Source organism: Rhineura floridana, chromosome 6, assembly GCF_030035675.1.
Source record: "Rhineura floridana isolate rRhiFlo1 chromosome 6, rRhiFlo1.hap2, whole genome shotgun sequence".
Classification (NCBI taxonomy): Eukaryota; Metazoa; Chordata; class Lepidosauria; order Squamata; family Rhineuridae; genus Rhineura; species Rhineura floridana.
The window spans coordinates 29,665,808-29,690,735 of NC_084485.1; the positions used below are offsets into that span (position 1 = coordinate 29,665,808).

Here is a 24,928-nt window from a genome sequence, read left to right on the forward strand (position 1 = left end):
GTGGGCTGAGGGTGGGGAATGCGTACAGTGAGTACAGTTATGTTGCATTCTAACTCCATGCATCCTCTGATTCCACCCATAGAACTCGGTGTAACTTACATCACCACAAATGCAGGTGTAACTAAATTCATCTTCATTGAAGGAGGCTGTGATAAGACCTTTGTTAAAAAAGCCTTCGTTAGACCCTGCGGATCCTAACAACTTCCACCCAGTCTCTAATCTCCCCTTTCTGGGCAAGGTGATTGAGAGGGTAGTGGCTGCTCAGCTCCATGTTTTCCTGGGTGAATTGGAATATCTAGATTTCAATCAGGCTTCAAGCCTGGCCATGGGACAGAGACTGCCTTGGTTGCCCTGCTTGATGACCTACGCCGGGCATCAGACAGAGGGAGTGCATTCCTGTGGGTGCTGCTGGACCTCTTGGCTGCCTTCGATATGATCGACCATGGTATCCTTCTGGGCCATCTAGCTGGGATGGGATTGGGAGGCACTGTTTTATGGTGGCTCCAGTCCTACCTGATGGACAGGACCTAGAAAGTGGTGCTGGGAGACTACTACTCGACCCCCTGGCCGTTGGCCTGTGGGGTACCGCAAGGTTCCATTCTGTCTCCCATGTTCTTTAACATTTATATGAAACCGCTGGGAGAGGACATCAGGAGATTTGGAGTACAATGTCATCAATATGCTGATGACACTCAGCTCTATCTCTCCCTACCACCTGATTACAGGGAGGGAGTGCTCATCCTAAACCGGTGCCTGGAGGCTGTGAAGGGCTGGATGTGGGCTAACAAACTGAAACTTAATCCAGACAAGACGGAAGTACTGCTGGTCAAGGGAAAAACTGCATCAGGGATGGGGTTGCAACCTGTTCTGGATGGGGTTGCACTCCCGTTGAAGGAGCAGGTCCGCAGTTTGGGAGTCCTCCTGGATCCTGCCCTGCTGCTTGAATATCAGGTGGCTGCGGTAGCCAGGAGTGCTTTTGGCCAACTCAAACTGGTCTACCAGCTGCGTCCGTTCCTAGAGGCAGGTGACTTGGCCACAGTGACATATGCATTGGTGACATCCAGGCTTGATTACTGTAACACACTCTATGTGGGGCCGCCTTTGAAAACGGTTCGGAAATTGCAGTTGGTTCAAAATGCAGTAGCCAGAATGTTAACTGGAGCACGGTGCAGGGAGCATATCACCCCTGTGCTTTATTGACTCCACTGGCTCCCAATTTGTTTCTGGGCCCAATTCAAAGTGCTGGTTCTGACCTTTACAGCCCTAAATGGCCTTGGACCAATGTACCTGAGGGACTGCTTACGCCCATATGTACCTGCCCGGGATTTAAGATCATCTGCTTCTGGTCTCCTCTGCGTGCCTGGAGTGAAAGATGTTAGATTGACAGGCATGCGGGAGAGAGCTTTTTCAGCTGTGGCCCCCAAGCTTTGGAATACTTTACCTGAAGAAGTTCACTCTGCTATCTCCCTGTTGGTTTTCCGGAGACTTCTGAAAACAATCTTGTTCCGGAGAGCCTTTGGGAGGGACTGAAGGTAGAGCCTGACACTGATTTTATGCCTTCTATGTTAAATTTTACCTTTGTAGTCCCTTTAGTACCAATCTCTATATGTGTGTGTATTGTATTTTATGTATTTTAATTTATTCTAATGTTTTTGTGATTTTACTGTTTACAATTTTATTATGTACGTGTTTGATTTTATTTTTGTAAGCCACCCTGAGTGCCCTATTATAGGGTAGAAGAGCGGGATAGAAATATTTTAAATAAATAAATAATCTCCTACAGAAGAGCAGGAAGTGAAGGTTTACACTGCCCACTCACCCCCATCCCTGGTCAGGAGCGGTTAGGATGCAGCTTGACTTACACAAGAGATACGCCTGCATGTATCTGCTCCCTGGAGTATCTGCACTGTTAGTATCCGCCCACTGAAATCAATGGGCTCAAGTTAATCATAACTAACATAAGTCCCATTGATTTCAGCGGGTCATCTCTAGCAGATCCACACCATTCATTTAAAGCACATTCAACACACAGTTGAAACACATGACTCACACCACAGAATCATGGGAACTGTAGTTTGTTAAGGGTGGTGGGAACTATAACTGTGAGGGGGAAACTACACTTCCCAGGATTCTTTAAGGGAAATCATGTGCTTTAAATGTGAGTTGGATATGCTTTAAACGTATTGTGTGGATCTACTTTAAAAACCTTGATTCAACTCAGTATTTTTTATTTTGCATTTATTTTCTATTTGACCTCACTGCTTACAGTCCCCCCCATGTATACACATACCTGCCAAATGAATTTAATACTCTGTGCATCTAACAAAATGGACTCTAGTCCACTTATAATAAATGATATTAGAATCTGTGGCATCTTGAGTCTTTCTTAATACTGGGTATATGCTTTCAATTTTCTCTCTCTCACAAAGCCAATTCTTAGCATTGACACCTGGGCACCAAATAAACCAACTCCTGGGCTTCCTGTCATCCTCATCTGCTGCTAAATGGATTTGCATGGCCTAGGACTTGACAGATTCCACAGCAGTGTCAATTGCACCAAGGCATTCTTAGTCCTGTTCAACAAAATGCTGTGTGTGTGTGTTGCAGAGCAATGAGAAGCAAGATTTTCTTCTGATATTGTCATGGGAAAAGCCCACTGCCACCCCCTTTTGTTAGAAATCCCAGGCACACAGCAAGTGCCAAACGGTGAGCAACCAGATGACACTCTGTCTGGGTATTGAAAGGGTAAGAAAACTTTTTGATCACCATTTGGAGTCTGAACCAAACTGGAAGAGTAAGAACCGATCTGAGAGCCTGCGTAGCAAAATAAGAGGAGAGGAAGGAGTGGGCTGAGCAAGCCTGGGATTTTTTTGCTAGGCTATCAATGGAGGGGCAAAGCTCAAGTACAGAACAGCAGTTTTGTGGCACTTTAAGAATGAACACTTTTATTATGGCATAAACGTTTGATTCATGGGCCAAGCTTGAAGGAACACTTTGTCTCTCTTGTCCAGCATTAATATTGTCATAGTATTATTATTATTATTAAATTTATTTCTACCCCGCCTTTTGGCCAAAGGCCGTCAAGGCAGCTTACAAAAAAATAGGCACAAGCATAAAAAAAATCAATGAAGGCAATACAATTTACAAAAATTAAATAACAAATATTATTTTTTAAAACAACAACAGCAATTAAATTATTAAAAAACAACAATTACAACTTATACCCTGCAGATGTTGCTGGACTGGATTGGATGTATGCAATGGAACCTGAGAAACAGTGAACAGTCACCTACGCCATGAATAACATCAGAAATAGATAGGACAGAGTCATTTAAGTTGTTAGGAGTTGCTGGCACATTTTGTTGGAATCAGCATGAATTACCGGGAGTCTTCTCATAGTGCTGTTGAAATCTTAGTGCCGCTTGCAGCAGCTGCATGATGTGGGTGGAGGAAAGGTCCAGGCTGCCCCTCTCGGCCATGAGTTCGGGCAAGTACTTGCTTTCGGGCTCAGCCTTGGCTGCGGATTCGACCCCAGGCAGCAATGGGGTAGGGGCGGTGCTGGAAGCCGGCAGGGGTAAGCCAGTGGCCGAGGGTGGCAGGAGGGGCGGCAGCTGAAGCCCGTGGTGGCCTCCATGAGGAAGAAGCTGCCTGAGGCAACTGGAGGCAGTCTGAGAGAGCCACCAGGCCTGGAGCCCTGGGAACCCACTGCTGGAAGCCGGTGGTACCGAGCAGGTAGCCGAGGATGGCAGGAGGGGTGGCAGCTGAAGCCCATGGCAGCCTCTGCGGGGAAGACACGGCCTGAGGCAACTGGAGGTGGTCCGAGGGAGCCGCCAGGCCCAGAGCCCTGCCCAAATGGGCAGCAGCAAGGTTAGGAGCTCCTCGGTGACCTGGGGCTGCAGCTTGCCCCGCAGCTGGGCCCCAAAGCAAGCGGTGGAAATTCTGCAGCTGGCCCAGCACAAGCAAAGGGCGGCTTTGCGGGTCTGCCTCTCTGGCGCTGGCCTAGAACTCCAGCTGTACATTCGCCATCTTCGGGTTATGGCAGCCTTGGCGAAATCACCCTGAAAGGATTCAACCTTTGCATGATTTAATGCTTTGGATTTGTAGAAGGCATGCATCTATACCTTCCTTCATCTGCCTCATTGTTTCTGCTACCATTTTGAAAGGCATATGTGTATGTGCATTATATACAAAATGGTAGCCGTTATTATACCAGCTATATTGGGCAGAAGAACAAGGGCAGCAAAAGATGGCAGCAATTGAGGGAGAAATAATAGGTCCAGGGATTTGAATCCAAGACCTGAATTAGCTTTCTCCACAACAGTTCATGCTGTGACTGATGTGATTTAGGAAGGAAACACTCAGACACTGAAGACTGACTGACTAAGGCTGCAATCCTATCCAATGTATAGTATGAACACTTATTTGGGGTTAAGTCCCATTGAACTCAGTGGGGCTTACTTCTGAGTAGACATGTGTAGGGTTTAATAATTACTCAAAATAGCATGTGGGGGTTGTGGCATTACTGCTAATATAGACAGGAGGAGCCAATAAGTGCAATCGCATCTGTGCAATCGTATTCTATCACATTATCTGCCTGTACACTGAGGTCCTTGTCAGAGGCTCTTACATAGGTACTGCCCTGAATACGGTGAGGAAGGTGTATAGGATGGCCACATGTCCTATTTTACAGGGGACAGTTGTCTATTGGAAAGTGCCCTGTATTGGAAAGGCTGTCTGGTCCAAGACCAGTTTGAAGATCAAGCACCTTAAGAAGGGAGGGCAGCAGAAGAGCAAAGCGATTCCCTCCTCCATGCAGCCGTTAAAAGTACAGGAGCCCTGTCCTCTTTTGCATATGACTACCTGGCCTCAGAAAAAGTGCTGTCTTAAGGGAAATGTCTGGATCCTATGCTAACTCTGAGCAACAAATAATGTTGCTTTTAAAAGGCAACATTTTGGAAAGTCCCTAGTGAATCTCTTCCTTCAGCTGTTTGGTAGGCCATCTAAGAGTGTTTATGTCTGATCAGCTCTCTGGCTTCAGTGAGTCACGGAAGGGTCTTGACCGCACGTTTCTCAGGGACCTGCAAAAGCCAGTGGAATGGCTGCATCTTATTACAGTGAGTCAGAAGGCTGTCAAACAGTCAAAATCTGTTGTTCTTAAATCAGTCACTCAAGGTCGTGAGTTGTTGCTTCCACCCATTTGTTTACTCTGCCTCCTACCTTTGTTGCTCCAGATGTAATGGGTCCAGCAGGCTCAGATGCCAGGAGAGGCTGACAATGATCGATCAGCTGCCACCTTCATTTCCAGATGAGTCTGACCTGCAGGCTTTCAGTTCTACAACCCTGCTTCGGCTATACTGTCCAACGTGTGGGAAACAAAGGAAGGCGCATTGAAGAGCACTCTATGTTATGTGCAGGCAAAGTGAATTAATGCTGCACTGTCCTCTTAGTTACCATCACCCTGCTTTGAGATTTTCGCCCTTTCTTGCTGTAGGCCTGCATTAATGGGCCTGCCAGACAGCTGTATAGAACTTTGTTAATTAAATCAATTAAGACTGAAATCTTATACACTAGCTTGACAGTAAGCTCCACTGAACACAGCAGGGCTTAATTCTGAGCAAATATGCTAGGATTGTGCTGTAAATTATCAACACCTGTACAGAACCTAAATTCTGCACAAATACCACACAATCTGCTTTCAGCTGACCTCTACTATCTCTCCATAACCACATGTTATGGACATCTACATAAGGACATCTGAAATGGAAAAGAATAAAATAGGAAGACATCAACACTTTGTTTTCTGAGGCTGCAATCCTAAACACACTTGCTAGACCCATTATTATTATTATTATTATTATTATTTACTGAATTTATATCCCATCCTTTCTCCCGAAGGAGCCCAGGGCAGCATAAACAAAGCAATTTAACAAGAAAAAGAAAAACATACTAAAAAGAGTTTTAAAACATTCTAAAACACAGAATATTCTAAAACAAGGCTTAAAAACAGTCTTTCATCAGTATCTTCACATTGCCAGGAACGGTCCTTTTCAGCCTTCAAGCGCCTGGGTAAACAGGAATGTTTTCAAATTCCTCTTGAAAGTTAATAGTGATGGAGACAGACACATCTCATTGGGGAGGGCATTCCACAAATAGGGAGCCACCACTAAAAGGGCCCTGTCATGAGTCAGTGCCAACTGGCCAGTACTCAGTTGCAGCACCACCAACAAGGCCTCGCCTGCCAATCTTAGGGTCTGAGATGGCTGATCGACCTAAGAAGTAAGGCCCACTGAACACAGAGTAAATCATAGGATTGTGCTTGGTCCTTCTGCATCCAAGGCAGATGCTCTACCACTGAGCTACAGCCCTTCGTGAAGTGAAAGATGATCATATGTGCACATAAAGATTTGAGTGGGCTTTTTTCTTTTAAAGGGAATGCTATGCACTTCCCTGTAGCAATGCTCTCTGCTTTAAGGGGAAGACATCCAGTTAAGAACCATATTTACATGATTTTAAAAAATATAACATGAAGGTTAAATGTTAAACCTTTGAAACGCTTGTTTTTCTCTCAAAGGATTTTGATGTGGTGATTGTCTTGTGAATGTCAAGACCCGTGGCTTAACACATTCTGGAAAACTTGCAACATGATCCAAAAGTTGGCGTGTCACTCCCAGTCTCGGCATGTATCATTCCATCATGCTATAAAGAGAGACATTGAATGGTGACTTCATTGTGTAAACCTGATGCATAGGAGCTTGCCATTTGAATGAAAGCGGACTGGAAAGCAGACCTGGGTTGGCTTCATCAACCTGATGAAAATAAAATGATAGATTCCCTTAATAATCTGCTTACAGAAGCGGTTGTGTTTGGCCTTAATTCCTGGATGCTCTAAGGCTTCCAAGGGGGGCATGGAACATTGGTTACAGGAATGATGCTTTACTAGAAAGCAGGCCAGATGTTGTTAACAATGACTGCCAGAGCTTTGGCTCAGCCAGGAGTGTGAAGTTGTAGCAAGATGCATATGCATGGTAATAAAGGGCCTTTTCTGAACAGGTGGTAAATGTTGCAAAACATGCAAGACATAGGTGGTTTCGGTTGCTGAGTACACCATAGCAGACAACAAACCATCAATAAAAATGTTACTGGAGCCAGGGAGACAAAAAAAATCTTCTAGTGCTTTTAAAAATAATGAAGCGACAATGCTATTTTGCTAAAGGGGGCATTTTTCTAACAAAGAAGAAGGACCCGTTGTAGTTATTACTGTGTATGTTGTCTTCTGCAGATTTCAACCAGATGGAAGGAGCTCTCTATTTCACTTCTCTCTGTTCCTCATTTTTCCAATCTTAAATTCAGTTCTTCACATTTCTGCAGCAATTTGCAATTTTTTTTAAACAAAATCCTCATGAAATTTCTCCAGCATTTTATTGAGAATTTCTCCTACTAAACACATTTTTGTAGGCAGTTCTGACTAATGTACACATTTTTGCAATTTCTCCTAATATAATGCATTGTTGTATGTTATTTTCATGAATATATTCATTTTTATGCACTTTCCCCTAATATATTCATTTTTGCAAACATTGCTTAGTTTGAGAACTGCATCGCAAAATTTGGATGAGTGCAAATTTTGAAGGATGGCTGTGTTTCAGTTCTCATATTTTTTTGGAAAGCGCAAATTTGATAAATTCGGCTTTAAATGCAAACTGAATTGAATTTCTCCCACATCCCTAATGCCAGGCCACGAGTGATACTAATGGAGCAAAACTGGGCCAGAACGAACACCTGCTTCTGTTAGGAGAAATTTGCTGATAAATGTTCATGAGGACCGTTCAGGTATGTCATAGGGGCCAGTGTGTTAGTTAGCGTATTGGAGTAGGACCAGCGACAAATAGGTTCAAATTCCTACTCACTCTGTGACCTTGGGTCAGCCACCATCTTTTAGCTAACTAGCCTCATCGGTTTCTCATCACAGTAACAGTGGATGGGGCGGAGAACCTTGTACACCCCTCTGAGTTCCTTAGGGAAGGGTGGGATAAAAATGTAATAAATAAAATAATAGTCTGGACCTATGAGACTATAATCCACACCCTTGTGAGGAATTTCATTAACTGGGCTGCTTTGGAGAAAGCAGTCTGCAGCCTGAATGGCTTGAGCATATTACATATATCAGGAACTCCTCCTTTTCCCCCAGGTCCCACCATGACCATTAGAATGAATCAACCAAGAATGTCCTCATAATTAATATGGTGATAAGCCTGTTAAACATCAGAACCCAGAGGCAGTCTTGTTTTGAAAGTTCAGCATAGCCTGAGCAATTTTTTACAAGTGTTGCAAACCTTTTTATTCCAGGCGTCTTTTTGTGAACAGGGGAAGGTGAAGCTGATGGGGTGCATAGACTGGGTGGTTGTCACCCACCCCCTACCTAAAAAAGAAAGGAAGCACATCACCAAAACCAGAGGACACTGTTTTGCATAAAAATTACATATGCAAATCCATAGGTATAGATGCACCTTTAGAACTATTTACAATAATGTAAATAGAAATATTTGTATTTCTTGCCATACTGGGGAAGATTGTGACCTGTGTGCCTGCTCCAGGTACCAGCTGTGGATGGGCAACTTCAAGGCCTTTGCTCTCCCTTCTTGAGGTTCTTTTATCTTTAAACTCAACTTAAACCAGACAACCAGTGAAACAGAGGAAAGGTTGACACCTTCCCCCCCCCCTCGGTTGTCTGCAGTTGCCACTGGCAGTGAAGCCTCCAGTCAGCCACACACTGGCTTACTCTGTGGCAATGGTTAGAGCTAGCGTCAACACCTGGCATCATTGGGCAACTGCCAGGGACCTAACCCACTTGCAGAGCCCCACTGCTGATACCTGATGTGGACCCCAGTTTGGGTTGTTTGGTTTGGTTTTTGGCCCAGCATTCGGAGCAGCACCAGGTGGCTGAGTTTAGCTGCCATTTTGCATAGGGGCAGATATTCACAATGTCCCCTATGTAACATCAGTCTGAGGCTCCATGGAAATTTAGTGACTAAACCCAGCTTCCTAGTATTTGCCCACTGCCTTCTCAAATCTAGAGCCACCCTTGGCATGGTGCTGGTGCTGACATTGAGTGGGAGCTGCCAAGCAGCCAGACAGTGCCTGGGAGTTGCCATATTATATCTTCCACAGAGTACACATGCAGCCAGCAGGCACCAATCGGACTCCATTATAGGGCTGTTGCTGCATCTGGCAGATATCCAGCTGACAACTGTGAGAACTGGACTAGGGGTCCCTGCAGAAAGCCTTTTTATTGAACATTCATCCTGATTTGCTTTCACAATGCTCATTCAGAGGTTAGATTATGCCTGGCCTTTACTGGGCATACATTCTGATTTCTTTGCAGGGTGGCGGCAATAGAGAGCCAGTGTGATGTAGTGGTTAGAGTGCTGGACTACGACCTGGGAGACCAGGGTTTGAATCCCCACACAGCTATGAATCTCACTAGGTGACCTTGGGCCAGTCACTGCCTCTCAGCCTCAGAGGAAGACAATGGTAAACCCCCTCTGAATACCGCATACCATGAAAACCCTATTCATAGGGTCGCCATAAGTCGAGATTGACTTGAAGGCAGTCCATTTCCATTTTCTGTACGGCAATAAGTATTTATCTTGATTTGCTTGCAGGGTTTTAACTTTTTATAGGTCTTCCCATTAGCCATCTCAAACTTTTCAATGCATTCCCCTTATCACTTTCCAAACCACAAAAAGGACGATTCTTAGGTCAAAACCACATTCAGTGCACATTTAAAGCATGTGACTTGCCCCCCAAAATCATGTGTGCAGTTTGTTAAAGGGTGCTGGGAATTTGTAGCTCTGTGAGGGAGAAACCACAGTTCCCAGGATTCTTTGGGGAAGTCCTGCGTTTTAAATGTGTGTTGGATATGTTTCAAATGTATGGTGTCAATCAGCCCTTTGTTGTTCTAGTGTGACAAATACCTTTAATTTACTTTAACTGTGCAAACCTAAAGTTCTGGTATGCGCTAGAACCCCTCTTGCAAAATACTGACAGTCTGGAGGCATCCTAGATGGGCTTTTGGCCTGTTCCAGCAGGGTATTTCTTAGGTCCTTAGTTGTTCAATTCTGCCAAGTGAAGAGAAAACAGCAGTGAATTCTACTTGCTAGGAACTGTAGTTAAGAGCAGGTTCCTGAGGCAGAAATGATTTCCAACCATACACGGAGTCCCAGCCTCACTACAGACATGACCTTTATTTTCAGTATTGCTTCGTGTTGTTGGCTGAGTTTGCACTGCACCTTTCTGTTTCCATCCTAAACACTAGAGACTAGCCTTACACAATTTGTGACCAAGCCAACTGTGGCCCATCCCAACCTTGACAAACTCTGTATTTTCTTTGTCTTTGCAGGCCCAGACAGGCTGCAAAACAGGAGGTTTTCCTGAGGTCCCGGTAGGTGGCAATGCACGGTTGGAGGGCTGCATTCAGCTTGGTGGCTTACAAGTCGTGCAGGCCTTATCTAGACTATACAAGCCACTTCAAAACAGGTTAGGGTCAGGGGTGTGTGTGTGTGGGGGGAGAGGCTTAGTTCTAAAGTAGCCATAACATTTCGACAGAGTTGGTTGGGTTGCCCATACTGGCTGTGTTACATCAAGGGAAGAGCATATGGTTTAGGTGACTGAACTAAATGAGGCGAAGGTCAGCCGGAGAGGGAAAAGAATGTGTGGTTAGTTGAAGCCATTTCCTCTGAACACAACATCAGTAGGGGTCTGGAAGCTGCTGAAGACAGCCTCTTCAGGTATAACTGCTGTGCGCTGGTGGTCTCCCCCTTCCCCCCCCCCCACCTGCCCTGCATACAAAGTATTCCTTTAAAGCCAGACAAGTCTTGGGGCTTGAATCCTCTCTTGTTCTAACCCTGTGAACAGACTGTGGTTTTCGCACATCACATGCACCTTTTATATAACTATTTTGCAAGGTGGGATTTTCCTCTCTCCCCCCTGGCTGGGTCCCTTGCAAATGAAATCAAAACGGTCCTGTCTGAGGCATGAAAGAAGAGAAAGTGTGCAGGATTTCACGACAGAGAGATATGAGACGTGGTTTAGCCAAACAACCTCAAGATACGGAGCATCTTCCGAAGTCTTGGGCCAGTTCCATAAACACCCCAGAGTTCATCTGCTTATCCTGATCATCCAAAACCTCTGGAGTCTTCTTGGAATCTCACAGCCCCGCTCTGGCATTTCCTGTTACAGTCCAGCCAATCAGCTCACAACCCCCCTTCCCCCTTGTCTTTTTTAGAGCTTTTGCTCCAAACTCCAGCTGGAGCTTGGGAATTCAGGGAGGCATGAAGAATGATGGATTACAAAGGAAGGGCATTTAACAATACTTTACCAGGACCTCCCCAGATCTATCAATGAATCAATCAAGGCTGCATTTGGGCTAGCTGTTGTATTTTAATACAAGTGGCTTGGGGTGACTTGACTTCACTTTTAAGCAAGGACAGGTTGGGAATGCTAGCTCCAAGGCGTGTATGCTAGGGTGGCCACTTACATATCACCAAAATGGAGGACAAAAGAGGACACAGGAGTGCATAAATTTTGCATATGCTAATCTATAGGTATTGATACCAATTTAGTACCATGATTTGAAAACAAATACAAAACATCTCATCATAGTGGGGAAGACAAATGAGGTAATCTGTGTACCTGCTCAGTCTGCTGTCCAGGTGCTTACTGTCAATGGACAGCTTCAAGGCCCCTGCTCTTCCTTCTGATAGCTCTTTAACTTTAATTTGGACATAGACCTCACAGCTCTTCAGACAGAGGACTATCCTCTGTAAAGTAGGATATAAGGCCATCCTATTTCTTAAATCTGGGGTGAGGAACTTTTGTCCACAGCTTCTATAATCCCTGGCCATTGGCCATGCTTGCTAGTGCTGATGGGACTTCTATTTTGGCAACATCTGGAGGGCCAAAGTTTCCCCACACCTGTCTTAAATCCATAGTCCATGTATGTTGGTTTACCGGAGCCTGGAGATCCAAGAGGCTCTGGCTCAGCTTGCAGTCCTGTTACCGTTTGAGGGGTGGGGTGGGAAATTGAGACTAAATTGAAAATTACACTAGGCCATTTATTTATCATTTGATTTACATCCCGCCCTTCCTCCCAGTAGGGAAGTTTCCATTTATGGAAACTTATTTCTCTGTGTCTATATACCTATTGTCCAGATCTTGTGAGATTTCGTTGGGGCCAATCTGAAGCAGACCAGAACTAGTGAGTTGCCAGCCCAGGCCCTTTAGAACAGTGTGTGTGTGTTTGTGCAGTTAAACTAGCACTTGTAGTTTTAGAGACAGAGAGAATTGTGTTTTCCTATGTTACATGCTTTTCCAAGAACTGCCAATCCCAGATTGCCTTCTGCATAGACAGGAGGGCAGGACAGCTGGTGGGAGGGAGAAAGCCCCATAATAATCAGGGACATTGATTCCAGGGACAATGGGAACCAGTGCTCTTCATAGGATTTATAGGCCCAAAATATACGGGGTCTTCCTGATGATCTATTTATTGAGCATTCATGCTGATTTGCTTCCACAAAGCTTACATGGAGTTTAGATTATATCTGGGATTCATCAAACACTTATTCTGATTTGTTTGCAGGGTGGCTACACGCAATGATCATTTGTCCTGCATTTGTCCTGATTTGCTTACGGGGTGTTTATATGTCTTCCTGCTGCTCATTCATTCAGCTCACATTTTTCAATGCATTTCCCCACCACTTTCTCTAATGCAAAAAGTCTATTTCTTTTTTCAAGTGGATTCGTTGTGCTCGGGTAACAGAGCCCTTTAAGCTACTTTAACTGTGCCAACATAAATTTCCTTCCCACAAAACAGCGATAGCATCCAGAGGCAGTAAATGTCTAGTTTACACAGATGCACACACGTGTGTGAACACTCACACCATGCTGTGTTTGCCAACGAATACAAAACATGATACAGCGTGCGTGGGATGGGATTGTGGTATGTGTGTGAGAGGGACCTCATCATTACAGATTTGCTCTGCCCCCCCCCCCAAATTATGCTTGGGCCCTGCTTAAACCTAAATGCTGTCCCCTGTCCTCACCCAGTTTCCCATGCTGGCTTCAGAATAGGCTAACTGGGGAAAACACCCTACAATTGGTTTTGTGAATTGGCCTCATGCCATGCAAAACTGCAAGATTCCCAATTTCCCCAAGTGTGTGTGTTGTGGTGGGCGCATGAAAACTGATTCCCACCACCTTCCCTTTTCGGGGAGGACTGCCCCACACTTCAGATAGTCCCTATCAAGTGAGTTTTTACCCAAGGAGCTAAGGACTCCTGTTTTCCATCAGCTGGAAGCTCGGATGAAGGATCATGACATCTACTTGTGCCAAGAGCTGCGAGCCAAGGCCCTTGAAACAAACCATTTCTGCAGCTCCAAGAAACCTGAGAGCGTTCCCATCTCAGCCTGCTTACACACACCCCGAGATATTACCAGCCTGCCAGACTAGAAAGGGTGTTTAGACTAACATTGCTTCAGCAGCTTTGCAAAGAAGAAATAGAAGGTTTCCTCCCGCTGGAAACTTTGCAGCTTTTCCAGTGACAGAAGAGGAGCTGGATCTCTCATCATCTCTCCAGTGGGTATAGAACAAGATCGAGCTTCACACCGTGGCAGACTAACCCCTTTTTCCTAAGGCCAGCATCAGGCTCCATTTCAAAAATGCTTTTCAGAGTGGCTTTTTGGTGTTGTTGAAGCCAAGCCAGCAGATGAAGCGGTTGTTGAGGCCTGGCCTGAATCCACCCAGAAGTCCTGGGGTGCCAACAAGATAATAAGAGGGGATGTGAAACATTATGGTTTTCATGGGGATATTATTTCTATAGCACAGACAGTGTGACACAGAAGCAGCCAAGAATCATTCCCAAGAGTGTGTGGAACTCAGATTAGCCTCCACTAAAGTGCCTGTTATTCACTCACAGTGGCGTCGGACACCAACAGAGATTGAGTTGCCTCTACTGGTGTCTGGCTATGCTCATTTGCAGGCTCCTTGTGAGACATTTAGGGCACTGAGGAAGACCATGTTTATGGGCCCTTGTTCCACCTCAACCTGTTCCTCTGGCCATTCTCTCTGCCCCCCAAACTTCCCCCCCCCCAAAGCTCTTCCTCTTGCTGCTTGAATACATGAAGGATCCATTTATCATTGCTTGCTTTGATTAAACTGCACAAATAAATAAATAAATTTACTAACCCCGATGGCTATGTTCTCCCTCCACTGTTGGAGGCAGTATGCTTCTGAATACTAGCTGCTGGAAACTGCAACAGGGGAGAGAGTGTTGTTGAGCTCAGGTCTTGCTGGCTTCCCATCAGCATCTGATTGGCGACTGTGAGAACAGGATGCTGGACTAGATGAGCCTTTGGCCTGATCTAGCAAGTTCTTCTTATGTTCTTAAATACTTTTTACATTAGCCAAAATTGCAATGTGCGAGACAGTATACCGTTGACTATGGGGTACAAGGGATTAATAACTGGGAACAGAATACAATCATAGATGCTTTCTCAAGGTCTATCTGTCCACACAGGCCACACAGGGAGAACTGGAGTGCTTGGTCTTAGAGAAGAGCATTGATATAGTGAGCATAACTGAGACCTGGTGGAATGGAGAAAACCAGTGGGATACGGTTATCCCTGGATGTAAACTATATCGGAAGGACAGGGAAGGACGTATTGGTGGTGGAGTCGCTCTATACGTGAAAGAAGGCATTGAATCCAGCAAGCTCGAAACCCCAAAAGAGGCAGACTCCTCCACAGAATCGTTGTGGGTGGTGATACCGTGCCCCAGGAGGGACTTAATACTGGGAACGATCTATCGTCCCCCTGATCAAAATGCTCAGGGAGACCTTGAGATGAGATATGAAATTGAGGAAGCATCCAAACTAGGAAATGTGGTAGTAATGGGTGACTTCAACTATCCGGACATGGACTGGCTGCATATGTGTTCCAGTCATGACAAAGAAGCAAAGTTTCTAGATATTCTAAATGACTATTCCCTAGATCAGTTGGTCATGGAACCGACCAGAGGGACGGCAACCCTGGACTTAATCCTCAGTGGGGACCGGGACCTGGTGCGAGATGTAAGTGTTGTTGAACCGATTGGGAGCAGTGACCACAGTGCTATTAAATTAAACATACATGTAACTGGCCAATTGCCAAGAAAATCCAACACGGTCACATTTGACTTCAAAAGAGGCAACTTCACAAAAATGAGGGGATTGGTAAAAAGAAAGCTGAAAAACAAAGTCCAGAGGGTCACATCACTCGAAAATGCTTGGAAGTTGTTTAAAAACACTATATTAGAAGCTCAACTGGAGTGCATACCGCAGATCAGAAAAGGTACCGCCAGGGCCAAGAAGATGCCAGCATGGTTAACAAGCAAAGTCAAGGAAGCTCTTAGAGGCAAAAAGTCTTCCTTCAGAAAATGGAAGTCTTGTCCGAATGAAGAAAATAAAAAAGAACACAAACTCTGGCAAAAGAAATGCAAGAAGACAATAAGGGATGCTAAAAAAGAATTTGAGGAGCACATTGCTAAGAACATAAAAACCAACAACAAACAATTCTATAAATACATTCAAAGCAGGAGACCATCTAGGGAGACAATTGGACCCTTGGATGATAAGGGAGTCAAAGGTGTACTAAAGAACGATAAGGAGATTGCAGAGAAGCTAAATGAATTCTTTGCATCTGTCTTCACAGTGGAAGATATAGGGCAGATCCCTGAACCTGAACTAACATTTGCAGGAAGGGATTCTGAGGAACTGAGACAAATAGTGGTAACGAGAGAGGAAGTTCTAAGCTTAATGGACAATATAAAAACTGACAAATCACCGGGCCCGGATGGCATCCACCCGAGAGTTCTCAAAGAACTCAAAAGTGAAATTGCTGATCTGCTAACTAAAATATGTAACTTGTCCCTCGGGTCCTCCTCCGTGCCTGAGGACTGGAAAGTGGCAAATGTAACGCCAATCTTCAAAAAGGGATCCAGAGGGGATCCCGGAAATTACAGGCCAGTTAGCTTAACTTCTGTCCCTGGAAAACTGGTAGAAAGTCTTATTAAAGCTAGATTAACTAAGCACATAGAAGAACAAGCCTTGCTGAAGCAGAGCCAGCATGGCTTCTGCAAGGGAAAGTCCTGTCTCAGTAACCTATTAGAATTCTTTGAGAGTGTCAACAAGCATATAGATAGAGGTGATCCAGTGGACATAGTGTACTTAGACTTTCAAAAAGCGTTTGACAAGGTACCTCACCAAAGGCTTCTGAGGAAGCTTAGCAGTCATGGAATAAGAGGAGAGGTCCTCTTGTGGATAAGGAATTGGTTAAGAAGCAGAAAGCAGAGAGTAGGAATAAACGGACAGTTCTCCCAATGGAGGGCTGTAGAAAGTGGAGTCCCTCAAGGATCGGTATTGGGACCTGTACTTTTCAACTTGTTCATTAATGACCTAGAATTAGGAGTGAGCAGTGAAGTGGCCAAGTTTGCTGACGACACTAAATTGTTCAGGGTTGTTAAAACAAAAAGGGATTGCGAAGAGTTCCAAAAAGACCTCTCCAAACTGAGTGAATGGGCGGAAAAATGGCAAATGCAATTCAATATAAACAAGTGTAAAATTATGCATATTGGAGCAAAAAATCTGAATTTCACATATACGCTCATGGGGTCTGAACTGGCGGTGGCCGACCAGGAGAGAGACCTCGGGGTTGTAGTGGACAGCACGATGAAAATGTCGACCCAGTGTGCGGCGGCTGTGAAAAAGGCAAATTCCATGCTAGCAATAATTAGGAAAGGTATTGAAAATAAAACAGCCGATATCATAATGCCGTTGTATAAATCTATGGTGCGGCCGCATTTGGAATACTGTGTACAGTTCTGGTCGCCTCATCTCAAAAAGGATATTATAGAGTTGGAAAAGGTTCAGAAGAGGGCAACCAGAATGATCAAGGGGATGGAGCGACTCCCTTACGAGGAAAGGTTGCAGCATTTGGGGCTTTTTAGTTTAGAGAAAAGGCAGGTCAGAGGAGACATGATAGAAGTGTATAAAATTATGCATGGCATTGAGAAAGTGGACAGAGAAAAGTTCTTCTCCCTCTCTCATAATACTAGAACTCGTGGACATTCAAAGAAGCTGAATGTTGGAAGATTCAGGACAGACAAAAGGAAGTACTTCTTTACTCAGTGCATAGTTAAACTATGGAATTTGCTCCTACAAGACGCAGTAATGGCCACCAGCTTGGATGGCTTTAAAAGAAGATTAGACAAATTCATGGAGGACAGGGCTATCAATGGCTACTAGCCATGATGGCTGTGCTGTGCCACCCTAGTCAGAGGCAGCATGCTTCTGAAAACCAGTTGCCGGAAGCCTCAGGAGGGGAGAGTGTTCTTGCACTCGGGTCCTGCTTGCGGGCTTCCCCCAGGCACCTGGTTGGCCACTGTGAGAACAGGATGCTGGACTAGATGGGCCACTGGCCTGATCCAGCAGGCTCTTCTTATGTTCTTATGATGCCCCGCTTGCCGCGTAGCTGACGAGCGGGTCATGGTTGCAGATGGGGCGAAGCTGCTGCCTCCATCTTTGTTTGGGGCAACGTCGCACATCGCACCTATTGTGTGCGTGCGATGTGCAGTGTGGAGGGGCGGGGCTTTTGGGCTTATTTAAGTCCAGCCGCCCCTCCTACCTTCCTCTTTGCCAGCGTGACGCCCACCCCGCCCTCCCTCTTTTATGGTGTGCCTAGGGGTTGCTTCGGGCCGAGCAGGAATTTTTATCCTGCCCACCCTCGTTGGCGGGCAGGTTTTTTGCCTGCTCCACACCATGGGAGTGGGATGGAATTGGGTTAGGGGGCGTTGTGTTTAATAGGTGGTTTTGGCTTATTTGGCTAACTTGAATGTATTAGACAGGTCAATGCCCTACCGGGCTATGCATCTTGCACTGATGCGGGAAGGTGCGGGAAGGGAAATAGGTAAGGACAGCTAGGTGGCCCCCTTAGGCACCTTTGGAGGCGATTGGCGGTTCCGGAGACCTGTCTGTAAGGGCTTTACGGCTCGAGGGCAGGATATGGGCTGCTTCTGGGGCCAACTTATCCTCATCTACCCAGGGGTTATCTGGCCCCGGGTGGGGATGACGTGGGAAGGCCCCCCTACTCACCTACAAGGTGTGGCCGGGGTAAAGGGTAAGCAGATGGGCTTGCCCTTGCCCCAGTAGGGGCTGGTCGCCCGAGAGCTGTGTGGCAAGCTACTTGCTTATAGACAGTTCCCGCACCTAGGTTTCCCTCTGCAGGTCACTTTAAATTGGGTTTTGTTTGCTGTAATTTAATAAAGTGGCCCTTGTTCAACCCAAGCTGATGTCTCTGTGTCTTATTTCGCCCCTCGACTGCAACTGAACGGTAACCCAGCTATGTATGCTATTAATCAATGTGACTTGAATCTCTTATGCTAAACTTTATATTTTTTATGGTTTATTGTATTGTTATGTTGTACATCACTTTGGCCTGGTCCTATGGGAAGTGGTATACAAGCCTTTTAAGTTGAGACCTTATCCCAGTCTGCGTCTGTGTTGGAATTGCTTTTTAATATGTTTTTAATCCTTTTTAAAAAAATGCTTCAACTTTTTTAAAGATGTCTTCAAAGCTTTTTAAAAAAATGTTTTTAAAGATGTTTTGTTTTAATGTGTGTTAAAGTCTGTTTTTATGATGTTTTAAAGTGTTTTAAGTGCTTTTGTTTGCTGCCCTGGGCTCCTGCTGGGAGTAAGGACGGGATATAAATCAAATAATAAATAAATATACATTTATATAATAAACAAATAAATCTTATCCTGGACACATGATTGCACCCTTCCATTTTTATCCAAACAACAACTTTTGAGAGTATGTGACTACCAGCCTTTAGCCACCCATCAAGCTTTGTGGATAAGTTGGGGTTTAACCATCTGACCAATCTGACCACTGCACCATACTGCATGCTTGTAAACCTCAATATCTGGGTAGCCATTGTCCAAGGAGGGGGTTCTGAGCAACTACCTCTGACTCAGTATGGCAATTCTTTGAGTTCTTATGATCAAGGTTGGAGCCAAGCTAGGCATGATAGAGACATGTTACTTCACATACCTCTGCCATGTTCATATATAAAGTATGCGTGTGTGTTCCCTTAATTCTAAAAGATCACGTATAAGAGGGGGCACTGAGCTCTTCTCCCCTCCCACACAACAGCTTCCCTCCTCCCAGTTTGTTGCTCCAGTCACTTTTCTCCATTACCATCTGACTTCCAGGATTGGCTGCCTTGGAGAGGTAAGGAAGTATGGATGTTTCAGCACTCCTTTTACTGTGGCTGTGAACATACTAGTCGCCAGAGCAAAGCGTTTCCATTGGCCACACCTGGAGGGGCAATGGGTTGATCTGCCGATCAGTTGCAAAATCTCTTTCAAGCTGAATTGGGGGGCAGGGGGAAACACTCAAGCTGATCCCACCAGGTTTTACAGTAAAAGGGGGAAGGGTTTGACTAGCATCGTGTTCTCCCGTTTTCAGAAAAGAGAGGCAGAGACGCACTGGAACCGGCAGAACAGTGAGTGTGTTTCTACCCTTTTATAGTAAAGCAGCACTCACCTCAAGACTGTCAGAATTTTGCAGGAGAGATTTTGTAGGGATGTAGTCATAGCCCCAAAATGTAGGTTTGTGTAGTTGAAAGTATATTATATAATATACTTCAACTGAAAAGAGCCTGCTAGTACAGGCCGATGGCCCATCTAATCCAGCATCCTGTTGTCACAGTAGCCAACCAGATGCCTTTGAGAAGCCTGCAAGCAGGACCTGAGCACAACAGAACTCTCCTCCCTTGCGATTTCCAGCAACTGGCATTCAGAATCACACTGCCTCCGACCGGGGAGGCAGAGCATAGTCATCATGGCTAGTGGCCACTCTGGCTAGTATAACCTCTGTGCAACCAAATTTGATGAATGCTCATTGTCATACAAGTTCCCTGCAAAGAAATCAGAATGAATGCTTGATAAAAAACAGACATTAATTAATCTCTGCATAAGCTTTGTGCAAGCAAATCAGGATGAGTACTCAATAAGCAGGTCCTTTTAGGGAATCACAAAGGCACTACTTTATATGTAAATGCAGTGAACACCTGAAGGATTGCCCCATCACATCTGATATGCCCTTAGAGCCAAGCCAAATGTGACACCAGTCACACAATGGCAAAAAGTGTAAATGGAAGTACCTAGCAGGAAGAGAGGGCTATCTGGATTGGGATCTTGGTGGGTAGGTAGGGGGGGATGAAAGCTTTGCCCCCTGCTGTTGTCCCACTCTGGCTCAGAGCCTTGCACCTGCTATTCCCATTGGAAGGAAAGTTCCTTTGATGCCAACTGTGTGAATGGTGTCCTGTCTGGTCTCGTTTGATTTCATTTAATCCCTTTCCCCCCATTTTTCTACAGTAAACCAATTAATATATCTAGACACCGGTGCGGTCCATCCAAAAAGAGGTACTAGATAAGCCACCTCTAAAATTACCCAAGCTGGGATATTCACAGAAAAAGAGTTGCCAGTCATTTGTTTATACTAATAAATATGCCTTCATAGAATCATAGAACAGTAGAGTTGGAAGGGGCCTATAAGGCCATCAAGTCCAACCCCCTGCTCAATGCAGGAATCCAAATCAAAGCATTTCCAACAGATAGTTGTCCAACTGCCTCTTGAATGCCTCCAGTGTTGGAGAGCCCACTACCTCTCTAGGTAATTGGTTCCATTGTCGTATGGCTCTAACACTTAGGAAGTTTTTCCTGATATTCAGTCGAAATCTGGATTCCTGCAACTTGAGCCCATTATTCCGTGTCTTGCACTCTGGGACAATCGAATAGAGATCCCGGCCCTCCTCTGTGTGACAACCTTTCATGTACTTGAAGAGTGCTATCATATCTCCCCTCAAGTCTTCTCTTCTCCAGGCTAAACATGCCCAATTCTTTCAGTCTCTCCTCATAGGGCTTTGTTTCCAGTCCCCTGATCATCTTTGTTGCCCTCCTCTGAACCTGTTCCAGCTTGTCTGCATCCTTCTTGAAATGCGGAGACCAGAACTGGACACACTACTCAAGATGAGGCCTAACTAGTGCTGAATAGAGGGGAACTAATACTTCATGCGATTTAGAAACTAGACTTCTGTTAATGCAGCCTAATATAGCATTTGCCTTTTTTGCAGCCACATTGCACTGTTGGCTCATATTCAGCTTGTGATCAACGACAACTCCGAGATCCTTCTCACATGTCGTATTGCTGAGCCAAGTATTCCGCATCTTATAATTGTGCATTTGGTTTCTTTTTCCTAAATGTAGAACTTTGCATTTATCCCTGTTGAATTTCATTCTGTTGTTTTCAGCCCAATGCTCCAGCCTATCAAGATCCCTTTGAATTTTGTTTCTGTCTTCCACAGTATTAGCTATGCCCCCCCAATTTTGTATCATCTTCAAATTTGTATCATCTGTTGTCATTTTGCCTTCCTCATTGAGTTGCTGTGCCACCATTTCTTTTCTCTGTCTTTTACTATGGACATACCTGAAGAAAGCTTTTTTGTTGCTTTTGGCATCTCTCACTAACCTCAGCTCATTCTCAGCTTTAGCCTTCCTGACACCATCCCTGCAATTCCGTGATACCTGCCTGTACTCTTCCTTTGTGGCCTGGCCTTCTTTCCACTTCCTGTATATGTCCTTTTTTTGTTTTCAAGTTATCTCTAAGCTTTTTGTGAAACCACATCGCCTTATGGTAAAGACTTGTGTCTGGAAAGTTAAATCTTCCTTCCAGTATAGACACTAGTGACATCTGGTGATAGGTGGAAGGACAGAGTTTAATTCTGCATTGGCTGCATAATCCTGTTCCCAGCAGGGAACAAGATTGTGCAGCCAAGGCAGCTGGATTTAATCCCCACTCATCATCTGAGCGGGGATTAAAGCTCTGTGCAAAAGTGCCCTTTGAAGGCGCTCTCCTGTGCGAGCTACTCCAAAGAGACCTTTGCAAAGGCTTGAAGACAGCTCCTGTGCTCCCGTTTGCTCAAACAGGAGCAAGGAGATTGTCTTGAAGACCTTTCCAAGTCTTCCCCTTTAAGCCCCCAATCGCGGAGACTTAAAAGGGAAGCCTGAGGAGAATAGGAAGACTTGGAAAAGGCTTTTGCAAGTCTCTTCCCTCCCTCCACTTTCCCTTGAAGTCCTCCATATCAGAGACTTAATGAAAACACAAGGGATTTTGTCTGGTGGGTGGTGCCAATCACCTGTCAAATTTGGCCTGCAAGGCAGATCCTAATAATGAACTGACCCACAGAACCAAATGTGTTCCCTACCCCTGCTTCAGAGACCAGCTGCTTCTCCACTGTATGTATGTATATATGTATAAGATTTCTTACCCACCCTTTAACCCAAGGCCTCTGGGTGGAGTCCCAGTGAACCACTTAGGGAGCCCAAAGTAAATGTACCATGAGTTATATGTGTAACAATGTCCTAGGGGAGGCTGAGAATTTGATTGGGTGACTGCAAGAGGAAAGGCGTGGCCTAATCCTTCGCCTCGGGCTATATTTCTGCTCCAATCTGTCTTCTCTCTCTCTCTTACAGACACATACATATGATGCTCTTCTACCAACATGGTAAAAGAAACGTCTGTCAGTATTTTTTACAATATGGCTGAAAAAGCAGTTTAAGACAGGTAACGTTTAAATGGAAAAATGTTAAAATTTGGAATACTGGCTATGATATTCCTTGTCCACCGCATTCTCCCCTGCTCCTGTAACAGGCGGTTACTGCAAGAAGGTATTTCCTATTTATTATTACATTCATTCTTAAAGCCAAAGGAACAAAACTCCTTCAATTTTCAATGTCCCAAGCAAAGAGCAGTTTATTTCTTTATCCAGTTACAAAGGAGTTAATCTTTCAAACCAACTGGCGTCACACTCTAGACAGCCCTTATCTCTTATATGCCCAGAAGTGCAAAAACAGCTTTAGTTCACAGCATCCAAATAACTAGTAGCAGAAAGAATGAGCAGATTCGTAAAAAAAAAAAGTAGATCAGAAAAAATAGTCCCAGACATATATTACACAAAAGTCTTATAAATCAAAAAGATTTTTCTTTTCTCTTCCAATCAGAAACCCCTCATCTGTTGTAATCTTTATAATGCTATTTTCCATGTCAGCTTTTTGCAATAAAAAAAGATAGGCTATTTTTATTTTCTTCCCCCTTAGTTCCGTGAGTAAAAGAGAAGGAAAGTTTTGACTCACCCAGGTTTTCTTAATTGCTGGTTCTTTGACAAATCTCTTTAGCTGTATAGATAAGAAAGTAATAAGCGTAGACAGGAGAATGCTTGCCTGTTAGTCCGTTTTTCTTTAAAGAAAAAAAACACGGGTCACTTATTCAGCTGAGCTAGCTAGAAATCCTCGCTCCGTCCGAGCTGCTGGAAGACCTTCTTTCACAGACAATTCTGATGAATTCCAGTCTCCAACAATCACAACAAAGCTGTGTGGGAAATCTCACATTTCTTCCTTATCCGGAAGAAATTATCCCCAGTCAAAAAAGACCCTTCTGACTGGATTTAAAACTGAAAAAGTTTCATCCAAGACGGGAGCCCGTCTCAGAGGCTGCACAGGCAGAGGGATCCTCCTGGGAAGTCCAACAAAAACCACACTTCCCATGATTCTTTGGGGGAAGCCATGACTGTTTAAAGTGGAATAAATGTCTAGTGTGAATGTGGCCTATGACCCTTCCCTAGACAATCTGTTAAGGACACAATCTGTTAAGCACTTTATAAGTCCCACAGCTTTCAATGACCAAAAAAACCCCAAACTGAGAATGTTTTGAAATCTTGTTTTGACATCTGTTTTGAAATTGGAAGGAGTGTTTGGAATGAACGGGCCTTCAAAAGTGCTTAGGGTTAGCTTGAGTGTGCCCCTACCATGTTGCCCTCTACATGCACTCCTCCAGCTCCTTTCCATCAGAAAGCTGAATGGTTTCCTCACAAGGTGATTGCAAGCTGAATCAGGTCACTGCCACTGGGCAAGGAGAAGGCTCTTCTTCAACCTGAGCAGGGTAAGGGGAAAGGACGGCAGGGGAAAGGAAAAAAAGAAATGGCCAGAAGCCAAAGGAACTGCCCCTTAAAAGTGTATGATACAATTCACAAAGCACTGTGCTGGTGGCGCAGGGTGGCGAGGGCGGCTCCTTCAAAAGGATCCAGTTTGAAATGGGTCACACTCCTGAGCCAAAAGCATAAACACTGGGAGGAAGTTTGGCTAAAGTTAAATCATGTTTTATTTAAAGAGCTCACCCTCTGCCTCTCTCTCTCTTTCTCCCCGTCATAAAATGGAAAGTCTCCATCTGAAAAGTGAAACTAAGCTGGAAACCGTCTACTGTCATTAAGAATATGCCTGCTTTTCCCCTCCCCCCGCTTTTTCTTTGGCTTCTCGGCTAAAATATGAACTGGCTCCACTGTCAGGAGCAGGAAACATTAGCAATAAGTTCATAGATTTACATTTTCCCCTGGCAAATACAGGAATATCGGAGATCAAAAGTTGGGGAAAGGAGTTATTTTTGTACAGGATGATTTGCAATGAGTCTTCATTGTGGGGAGTAAGTAAAATACAGTCCCTTCACATTGCAGTTTTCACATTCTCTTTCTTTCTTTCTTCCTTTCTTTTTGCTACTGGCGGTGGTTGGATGAGACTTGGGCGAGGGGGGTGGGAAGGTGATAGTGGACAGAAGAGAGTTCCCTTCACGCTAAGACAGCTTGTTTCCAAAGTGGATCTTTGCAAGGTTGTGACATTAATGGGTTGCCATTCATAAAAGATGAAACAGCAGAGGCACACTGAAGCAAGGCCTGAGAAGGTGGGGAACTGGAGTGCTTGAGCACAGAAATGTTCAAGCACACCAGC

General features: G+C 44.8%; 1 long non-coding RNA gene across 11 annotated transcripts in view; it reads right to left on the reverse strand.

The window, feature by feature from the left end:
• Positions 1-2,961: 2,961 nt before the first annotated feature.
• The window catches only part of LOC133387142 (uncharacterized), a 44,170-nt gene continuing 22,203 nt past the window's right edge, over positions 2,962-24,928 (reverse strand). For 3 of the 11 annotated variants that reach the window (XR_009763375.1, XR_009763378.1, XR_009763379.1), the window contains 7 exons: positions 23,285-23,387; positions 13,526-13,805; positions 9,975-10,118; positions 8,334-8,419; positions 6,544-6,806; positions 5,218-5,354; positions 2,962-4,058 (listed from right to left, as the gene is read on the reverse strand). This is a non-coding gene — a long non-coding RNA (uncharacterized LOC133387142). Of the gene's footprint in view, positions 4,059-5,217; positions 5,355-6,543; positions 6,807-8,333; positions 8,420-9,974; positions 10,119-13,525; positions 13,806-23,284; positions 23,388-23,955; positions 24,081-24,928 lie in introns of all 11 variants that reach the window. The other 8 variants (XR_009763380.1, XR_009763382.1, XR_009763384.1 and 5 more) reach the window with 6 other exon arrangements.